The sequence below is a fragment of the Arachis hypogaea genome, chromosome 14, assembly GCF_003086295.3.
Source record: "Arachis hypogaea cultivar Tifrunner chromosome 14, arahy.Tifrunner.gnm2.J5K5, whole genome shotgun sequence".
Classification (NCBI taxonomy): domain Eukaryota; kingdom Viridiplantae; phylum Streptophyta; class Magnoliopsida; order Fabales; family Fabaceae; genus Arachis; species Arachis hypogaea.
In genome coordinates, this window is record NC_092049.1 from 25,977,361 (window position 1) to 25,988,435 (window position 11,075).

The following is an 11,075-nucleotide window of genomic DNA, read 5'->3' on the forward strand; positions in this document are numbered from 1 at the left end:
CCTCGGATACTATTTTCACTAATTGTCACCTTATTAGGTCTCAAAACTAAAACTGGCCATCTAAATATCTATGATCTCATTGATGACAATAAGAGACGCACGACTAACAGTTAAAACCTTAGAACCAAATAAGATCACGAGACATTTAATCCTCATAATAACAAATAGTATATGAATGAAATTAAGACTGGTGAAACCTTAGAACCAAATAAGATCACGAGAAATTTAATCTCATAATAACAAATAGTATATGAATGAAATTAAGACTGATGAAAGCCTTGGCAACTTGACAAACTAGCTAGCATGCATGCATGCGTGTAGAAGTTGTTATCTAGACCAATTTATTATTACTTTTGCAGCAAGAATAGTTTATTAATTTTCACATTATTATTCACTCTACGTCTCTAGCTACTACTATTATTATTATCAATGAAATATACATACTATAATGAAAATTACTTGTCCCAAAAATTTAAAATATTTTTAGTTTATATTTATTTCATTTTTTAATATTTTTTATTTTTAAAATTTTGTAAAAAAATTATTTTATATTTTTATATTTTTTTCTACAAAATGCTAAAAACATAAAATATTAATAAAATATAAAAAAAATAAAAATACAAACTAAATATATTAAAATTAAAAATAATATATAAATAATTATATTTCTAATCTTTTTTCATACAAAATTTTATTTTTTAGATTTACGTAATATATATATATATATTCCTGCTAATATTTTTCTTCTTTTGACTGTCAAACAAGGACTAACATATTAGATTATTAGATATATATATATATATATATATATATATATATATATATATATATAAGTTTTAATTTATTTTATAAAAATTGACATATAAATAATTATATTTATAGCACAAACATAAGTTTTGGTAGTTTCAAGTTATAGAGAGTAATTATCGAATGTGAAAGATTGACTAAATAAGCGAGTGCTCCTTGTCCCACTTGACTTACTTTGCTAAGGTTAGGTTACATTTATTCAAGGAAACATGTTTTCAACATATCAACCAACGGAAATGTAAAGAGAGGTTATGCAAAACTGAAAGGGAGCCACTTAAGATGTTAAAAACGTTTTTTTTTTTAGATATTTTTTAAAAATTAAAATTTAACACATAAAATAAATTAAATTATATTATTTTTATTAAAATTAGACCGAATAAATCAATTTAGTAAAAAAATTAATAAATTAAATTTTGAATCAGTATAAATTAATATTTTTATAAAAAATTACTATAATATCCCTATTATAAAACACAATTAAAATATCTCTATTATATATATATATATATTGAAAATTTTAAATTCTAACCCTATAACGATAGAGAAGTAAATGACTAGAATTTAAGATTTTTAAAATTAATATATATAATAAGAGTATTTTAGTCATTTTATATAATAGAGATATTGTAGTCATTTTTTATAAAAAATAATATTAATTTAGACAGATTCAAATTTGATTCACTATTTTTCGATCAAATTAATTTGTCTGATCTAATTTTGACAAAAATAACATAATTTAAGTGATTATATATGTTAAATTTTAATTATTAAAAAATATCTTTAAAAAAAAAAACGTTTTCTGCATCTTTATGAGAGTATTCTCCAAACTGAAATTGACCTTATATAGAAGAGTTTAATTTTGATTCATTTAATTTAGATGCAAGAAATAAAATTGCATTGGTAATCATCTCATTAATCATATTTATTGAGTTTGAAAAGTTGTTATATTTTATTGGAAAAGTCATGTTTATAACGTAAATATAGTCAAGTCGATTTACACTGATGATTAATGAGATTATACATATTGTATTATACTTGCGTATGTTAACAAGTAACTACCTAACCGCATACCTCTCAAAATTCCATTAATCATCCATATGAACACGCAATTGATCTTTTCAGACTTTCAGTTTTCATGCATGAACCTCCCTTTTATGTTATAGATGAAAACCATCACAGGGAACAAACAAAAAGTAGAAATTAACTGTCGAATTCGACCAAGTGACTATCCGGTACATTCTTAAAAAACAAAACGCGAGGGTTGATCTACTATTTAAACTAACAAGTACCAAGTTGCCACTGAAGTCGGTCCCAAGGAACCGATCGCTAATTCAGAAAGTCATCAAGACACCATCTATCGCGGCCACAATATAACTTCGACAAACTTAACCATATTAAATCAGTATTTTTAGACATTCTTAATCCTTCAGTATCTCGCTGATGGGGACCTGTTCAAGGACACAAAGGACGCAAAGGGTATAAAGAGGGAAGTTACGAAGTATACCACGGGCAGCTGTACAAACGAGAATTGTCTCAACTCCTCCTCAAGTATATAGAACCTAGCGATACAGATTACATACTTCGTAAAATTCATGAAGAATGTTGTGGCCACCACGTCGGGGGCAAAATCCTACCCCAAAAAATCATTCGAGCAGGATACTTTTTGGCCCACTTCATGAAAGACTCCCTCCAAATAGTTAAAAGCTACAAATAATGCCAAGTCCATGCCAACCTTCACGAAGCTTCCCTCCCCCCCCCCAACCAGCTCAGCGTGATAACAGCAGATCGCGCTTTCAGAACCTGGAAAATTGATCTCGTGGGACCTTTCTCCACAGTTCCTAGCCAGCTTCGATTCCTTAGAGTAGCCATCGACTACTACACGAAGTAGATAGAAGTTGAGGCACTGGCCACTATCATGGCCACTCAGTACCGAAAATTCTTTTAGAGACAAGTCATAACCCGGTTTAGAATTCCAGAGATCGAAATCTCAGATAATGGAACCCAATTCGCAGATAAACGTTTCAAGGAGTTCCTAAAAGGACTTGGCGTCTCGCAGAGGTTTAGCTCGATAGAACACCTGCAGACCAACGTCCAAGTGAAGGTAGCCAACAAGGTCATCGTGAAGGGCCTCAAAAAATGACTAGATATTAGCCAAAGTCCTATAGGCCAACGAGCTCGACTCCATATACTCTGGTCATACCGAACATCGCCCCAAACCTCAACCGAAAAAACTCTCTTCCTGGTAACATACAGCCTAGAGACCGTTATCCCTGTGGAAAACGGGGTACCTAGCCCACGAAGGACCGTGGGAGGACATGATGAGGAAGCAGAGCGGGACCTTGCGAACGAAGTCAAAAGCATAGCATGCTTGCGGGAGTTAGCCCTAAAACAAAGAATAAGTTTAAGGTACAACTGAGGCGTGATAAAACGATACTTCAAACAGGGAGACCTAGTTTTACGACGCAACAACATTGGTCCTCCCACCCCAGGAGAAGGAAAGCTCACCTCCAACTGGGAAGGACCCTATGAAATCATGTTCGTAAATAGAAAAGGAACCTACAAACTGAAACGACTCAATGAGACCGAGTTACCAAAATCATCAAACGTCCCAAACATACGACGCTACTACACGTAGGAGAATCCCACTGGGCTGATACCTTTAGCAAGATTTAAGGTTCATTCCTTATTTTGTTTATAATTACCTTTTCTCTTTTTTCATCTTTTAAGTCATTTTTTTGGGCTCTCTTTCCTACCCAAACCAGGAGGTTTTAACGAGATCCAACCTTTAATAAAAAAAATCATTTCATTCCTTTACCCTCCTATAAAAATATTTTTTACATTTTTACTCATGCAAAATGGTACAAACAAAAAGGGCTACTTTGGGGCCGCATCACCCCCGAAACCAACACAATGGATATCGACATAAATAAAACATTGTACTTAAACTAGCCTACCAAGAGGCCCACTATTCATAACAAAATGGCTCTGAAAGAAGCCACCGAAGAAGTATAAAACGCCGAACACACGGTTTACAAACCTAAAAAAAATTGTTCGCAAAAAGGCAAAATCAAACATGCCGAACAAACAGGTTACAAATATAAAAAATAAAACAAAAGCTACTCAAGATCCACAATCTGTCCATCCCTCACGGTTCGGAAGTCTCCCAAAATAGACACATCCACCTCTGGAGCCAACATACAGACCTGGGCCTTCATGGTCTCCTCGATAACCGAGATAGCGTTCTTGGCATCATTGAGCAAACCTTCCATCTCCTTCTTCAGCTTTGCAACCTTAACCTTTAAAATTTTCACCTTGGAAAGCAAAGAAGCTGCTCTAGACTCGATGTCGAATGCTTGCTTTCATTTCTGAGATAGCTGGGAGAGAAGCGAGGTCTCCAACTCGGAGAGGCGAAGGATCTTTGAGCCAGCATTCTCAGCATCCTTCACGGCCTTCAACCAAGCAGCTTCTGTCGCCTCCAATTGCTCCTTCAGCCTTCCGGATTTTACTTGAGACTAGCGGAACTTACCATCCAAAAGAGCCACCTGAAACAACATTGGCTCCACCTTCTGGACGACAGTAGCCGATCGAAGAAGGGCGTGGTACTCGGACTTCGCCTGACCGGTGATGTCACAATCATGGAAGAAGTCCTCAGTGCCCGGCAGGAGGTGCTAATCGATGAAGGCTAGGGCGTCAAAACTCCGATCTATCACGAACGGCACAGGTCCCTCCTCTTCCACGTTCTCCTCGCTGCTCCCCTCTATTGTTATTTTCCACTTCCTCGTCTTAGGAATTGGAACCTCCACATCATCCTCGACACCGACCGCCCTAGTCGCAATCACCTCTTGAGAAGTCATCCGTGAGTCTAGTTGAGTCATAGACTGAGGCATCAACGACGAGGCCTCACCACCCTCACTCACGGCATCCCGCGCCATGGCATCCGTCAACCTTGCAAGTGTAGTCAATCTGCCAGCCATCTCAACTGAAAGGGGAGAAAGAATTGCATCAAGTTTTGAACTCAGAAAACAAAGAAATAGAAAAAAAATGAGAGAAAACATCAAAAGACCCACCGATGTAAGACCGACATGCCACTGGATCACCCATAAGTCCCGGGGGTTTAAAGGCCTATCCCCGAAAATTGCCAACAGAACGTCAACAATGTCCCTATTCTTGAGAGACAACCCTTCGTTAGGTATGACGCACTGGCACCAAAATTTGAGTACGTGGCAAAGTGACATTCCCCTTCAGGGTCAACCAGAAGGGATGGTGCCCTCGAGCAGGTACCTTAAAATATTCCTTCTTAAAGCCATAAAAGAAATCCCTATATAACCCAAAGATTCGCTGATTCGGCTACGCCCAGAACTACACGTAACCTTTCTTGTCATTCCCCTCATTGGTCGGAAGAGTACATAGAATGAAAAATAGGAAGACCTCCACACGATTCAGGAGCACCAAATACTTGCAAACCAGTTTTAAAGTCTGGATGACCGCTCAACTATTAGGATGCAGTTGAGACGGCACCACCGAACATCGGTTCAGCAGAGCCTGAACAAACACAAAGAAGGGAAGCTGCACCCCCAACCGCATAAACATAGACTCATAAATCGACATCTAATAAGCAACTCAAGGGAGTCAGGGTATATATAGCAAACCCTCTCGTCTACCTCGGGAAGTGAAAGCTAGTACTGTCGCTCCACCTCGCCGCCTCCACAAACCGCCCTCTCATCGCGCAACTTCTAGAGGTCCTACTGTGTAACCCTGGAAGGCATCCCCCACACGTCAGAGGTCACTCAATAATAAGCATTGGGAATGCCACCGCCCAGGACAACGGGAATCCTAGCGCCCTCAGTTTTCCGCAAAACCATACCTAAAAAATGGGAACCACCATCAGCCCACTCCCCGGAAGAAGAAAGCCATACAAATTCCATAATAATGCATCTAAGGGCATCCAAAAAATAGTGGCACCCCCCCCCCATTTCTCTACCGCTACCACAATCACGTAACTATATCACAAGCGATGTTAGATTTCATCTTACATATATTAAAATTCATAATTATCGTATAAACTCAGTTCCTGAAGCATATACAAATGTATGGACCTTTTTTGTATACACATGAAATATTTATAAATTTTTTCTTGATACTGGAAAACACACTTCTTGTGTTATAATATATTTTTGTCAGTGACGATTCTGACAGTAGTGAGAAAGGCTTAATGCTATGAATTGACAGTAGTTTTTTGTATAATTAAATTAATTAATTAACTTAGTAATATAAAATAAGTAATTAGGATATGAAAATGAGCTTAATAATTATACATACATTATTTAGAAAAATTAAAGATAATTAGTCTATGTTAGAAATATAATTATTTATGTGCTTTTTTTTATTAGCATAAACTTTTGAGAAAGATGATTTCATAATATAGTATTAGAAAAGACGTATTAAAAATATAATCATTTATATATTTTTTCTTATCAACTTAATTTTAATAGAGAGTATGGTGAAGAGACACATAATGATAATGTAGAAAGAAGGTCATGATTTTAGTTACACAGTGAGAAGTGAGAAGTTAGTTAGAAGAGTTAGTTTCATTTTCCTTTATTTCTATTATGCTGAGGTGGCAGAGTTTGTTAGTGCCTCACTAGCTTAGCTCACATATATAAATGTGTAATAGAATACTTGTTGCTGCTGCTGAATCATAATGAGAATCATAATTCTTCTTTCCTTCTCTCATTCTTCTTTTCTTTAGAAATATGTTTTTCTCATTCTCACTCACTAGTCTCTAGTTCCTTTTATGGTATCAGAGCTTTGGATCTTACAGAAACCATGGTGACACCAGATTATTCAGTTTCCATTGCAAATTCATCAGCTCAAACGGCGAGTGCACCAGGGTTCACAGTAAATCCGATCTATATAAAGCTCGATAATTATAATTTCTTGCAATGGAAGGAACAAGTTGAAGTAATAATTGAAGAAAATGACTTACTCAATCACGTCACAGGAGCAAGAATTCCACAATAGTTCCTTGAAAGCAGAGAGAACAATCTATAATTTTAGAGATGGAAGAAGCAAGACGTGTTGTTGAAATCTTAGCTACTAGCCTTGATGTCCAAGCCTTACACAACCAGAATGGTTGGTTGCATATTCACTTACCAGATTTGGAACAGGTTAAAAAGTCACCTTGCTTCACAAATTAAAGCTAGAATAATGCAGTTGTGAAATAAGCTTAGTAGTACAAATTAAAGATAGGTGTTTCAGTGAATGATTACATGTTAACAATCAAAAGTACAATTGATGCACTAGTTTCGGTAGGAAAGACAGTAAGTGAGAGTGAACATGTGAATACAATCCTTCATAGTCTAAAACTGAAGACTATGCACCTTTCTCACTTTAATTTTAACGAGATCTCAAGGGATTACAGTTAGAGAGTTAGAAGCAGTTTTGTTTGCACATGAAATCATGTTAGAAAGGTTTAGAAAGCTAGAGTTGGATCATCTATTACAGGCAAATATTGCTTAGTTCAATCACACAAGTCAGTTTGGTCAAGAAAGTTATCAAGCAAATTTTGCACAAAGAGAAGGTTTTAGGGGAGGTTTTCGAGGCAAAGATAGGTTCCAGAATTTTAGAGGTGGAAGGCAGTCACATGACTTTGGTATAGCTCAAACATCACATTAAGTTTATGGAAGAGGACAACAATCTTACTCAGGTAGGCCAAGAACTCAGAATTATGAAAGATCAACAAACACTGATGGATCTGGAAGAGCACAACACCATTATAGACAAGGCTATGAAAGAATGCAAGACATGCCTCAATGCCAGTTATGCAACAGATATGGACACACAACAAGGTCTTATTGGTACAAGTATGATAATCATCATAGTGCACAAAATCACTATACACAGCCTTAGTACAAAGAAAGGTATACAGATGGACAGTAAGAAGTTGAGCAACCAAAAAGCAAATTTTAGCAGTGTATTGGCCAATCCTACAACAATTCAAGATTCAATCTGGTATTCAGACTCTGGAGCCACACATCATATGATTGTAGATCCAGAGAATGTAACTGAAAAGGAGAACTATGAAGGCAGAGATCAAGTTGTAATTGGTGATGGTACATATTTGGCTATTAATTATGTTGGAAAAGTATATTTTAAAACTGAATGAGCTCCAAAAATCTAATAATATAAAAGTTGCTATTAGTACTAGATATAACAAAAAATTTACTTAGTGTCTATCAATTTTGTTGTGATAATAAGGTGTTTTTTAAGTTTCATTCTCATGGATGCTATGTTAAATCTCAAGATACTAAAGAAATAATCCTTCAAGGAGATGCTACAACAACAGGCATATATAGACTTCTCAATTTTTATCCAATTCACACACTTTCTGCACTCATCAGTTTAGTAGATGCAGAAGCAAATAAGTATAGGCTTTGGCATGCTAGACTTGAACATGCCTCAGCAACTGTAGTGTCCAAAGTCTTAAAGCTTTTTAGTATTTCCCTTTCACCAAATAAGTCCATATGCAGTTCATGTTGTATTAGCAAGTCTCAATGTTTATCTTTTTCTGAGTCTGAAATAACTTACAAAGCTCCTTTAGAACTTGTGTATTCTGATATTTGGGGTCCAATTCCCATTTCTAATCCCAATGGAAACAATTACTTTGTTAATTTCAATAATGCCTATTCCAGTTTCACTAGGTTATATATCGTAGAAGTAGAGCTCAATTGAAATTAGTTTTCATGCATTTTCAACATATGGCCAAACTACAGTTGAATGTTAAGCTCAAAATTTTTCAAAGTGACAATGCTGTAGAATATGTCAACCTCTCTAAAGAACTACAAGCACAAAAGATAGTTCACAGGTTTTCTTGTCCTCATATACACTAGCAGAATAGTACAACTAAACGGAAGCACAGACATATTGTTGAAATGGGTTTAACAATGCTTGTTGTAGCCTCTTTACTTATCAAATTATGGGGAGAAGCCTTCACTACAGCTACTCAGATTATCAATATTCTTCCTACACTTGTATTGAATGGAGTTTCACTAACTAAGAGACTACTTGGCAAGAAACCACCTTATGAAAACTTGAAGGTGTTTGGTTATTCGTACTTTCCACACATGAGGCCTTACAACAAGAACAGCTGCAGTTCAAATCCTCACTTTGTGTTTTTCTTGGATATGGCACCAGTCACAAGGGATACAAATATTTACTTAGGTCTGGCAAGATAGTCATTTCTAGAAACGTAGTGTTTGATGAAGATCATTTTTCCTTTAAAGATCCACACTCAGAATTTAGCACTACAGATAAACAGCCTCAAGATTTAACTATCTCAAAGCTGCCACCACTACGAATCGTACTAAGTTATCTATTCCTATACAATCTCAAATTCCCTCTACAATCAATTCACTAATCAGAAATGCCACCACTCATTAACTTTCCAATAACACAGTACCATCATTTACATAATCTCAGCCTTCTCCTGTTACAAATCAACACTACCAAAGTCAGCTTTTAACAAATTGTTCTCAAGACACTCAAAATATCAGTTTCTCTTACCATCCACTACCATCTATGGAAACCTCTCAATTTTCACCAAGCTGCATCCAACCAACGTATTCAACCCTTCCATCAGTTAACCCTTCCTCACTCTCACACCAATATCCCACAAATTAACCATCAACAAACCCCCAATCTACATTTCATGTAGCACCATTTGATATACCCATGCCTGTCCTAATTTTAGATTTAGAAATTGTTCTGTCCTGGTCCTTACCTACTAAACCTCATAATCCAACAAAAAAATAACATTTTAACAAGAAGTAACACTGGCTCTTTGAAACTGAGAGTTTTTTTAGCCAATGTTAAACCTAGAAATGTGTAGCAAGCGTTAGCTGATACCCAATGGAAGGAGGCAATGGATGTTAAATTTGAAGCTTTAAAGACAAGTAACATATGGAAGCTAGTACTACTCCCAGCTGGCAGAGAAGCTATAGGCAATAAATGGGTTTTTAGACTTAAATACAATGCTAATGGAAGCCTACAAAAGTACAAGGCATGCTTAGTGGCTCAAGGATTCTCCCAAAGACCAAGTTTTGACTTTATTGAGACTTACAGTCCAGTTGTGAAGCCAACATCAATTCGGATCATACTATCCATAGCTCTGGCAAGGAATTGGTCAATTAGGCAAGTTGATGTTAATAATGCATTATTACATGGAGAGCTCACTGAAGATGTCTATACGAGGCAGCCACAGAGGTACATATTTGGTGACAAGAACCTAGTTTGCAAGCTTACAAAGGCTTTACATGGCCGTAAGCAGGCACTTAGAGCTTGGTATCATAAGCTTTTCTCAGCACTTTAGAAGCTTGGCTTCTCACTAAAAAAATCTTATGTGTCCGTATTTATTTAGCAACTAGAGTCCTCTATTACCTATGTATTGATCTATGTATGTAGATGATATTATTCTGACTAGGAGCTCCACTGAAGTCATTGCTACAGTCACTCGCAACCTCAACTCAGCTTTTGCATTGAAGGATGATGATGGCCAAATCGTTAGTTTAGAATATCTCAAAAAGAATTGCTTCGTCAATAGCATAGTTCCAAACTAACAAATGACCCTAATCAAAGTTTAAATGATTGTCACAATTCAAATCAATAAAAACTGGGAGTTTTAAATCTCGGGTCGTTCTCCCACGAAATTACAGTAAGGTGTACGTATCATTGGCTATGAGAAAAAGAGATTTTGATGGCAATTGACAAGAATTTAAAAGACAAGAAAGTAAAGGAAAGGGAATTCAAATGGCAAAAAAGATCTTGGCAAGGATTGTGAGTCAAAGTTTTCTATCATAGTAATTGACTGTAAACATGGCAATTATAGAGAGTTAATCCCACTTAGTCAACCCTAACATCGAGAGTAAGTCAAATAGGCATAATTGATCATAATCTATAAATCCTAGCTAACTCATTAATTAGCTTAGTGAAAGACTAGCGTTAGTGGAAACAAAATCAACTAACAACCCTAAATCACCAATCAATATTGAACATCAATGACTCAAGGTAACCTAAGTTCTCAATCCCAAGCCAAGAGTGTAAAATCTACTCTATAATTGAAGGAGATATTTTATCAAATACTTAGAAGGTATAAAAGAAAAATATAATAAATTGTATGAACTACAAAAGCTATAACTACCAAACTAAAAAAAACAATAACAACAATTCAATTAAGCATCAATAACATGAAAAATATCAAAATTGCATTAAAG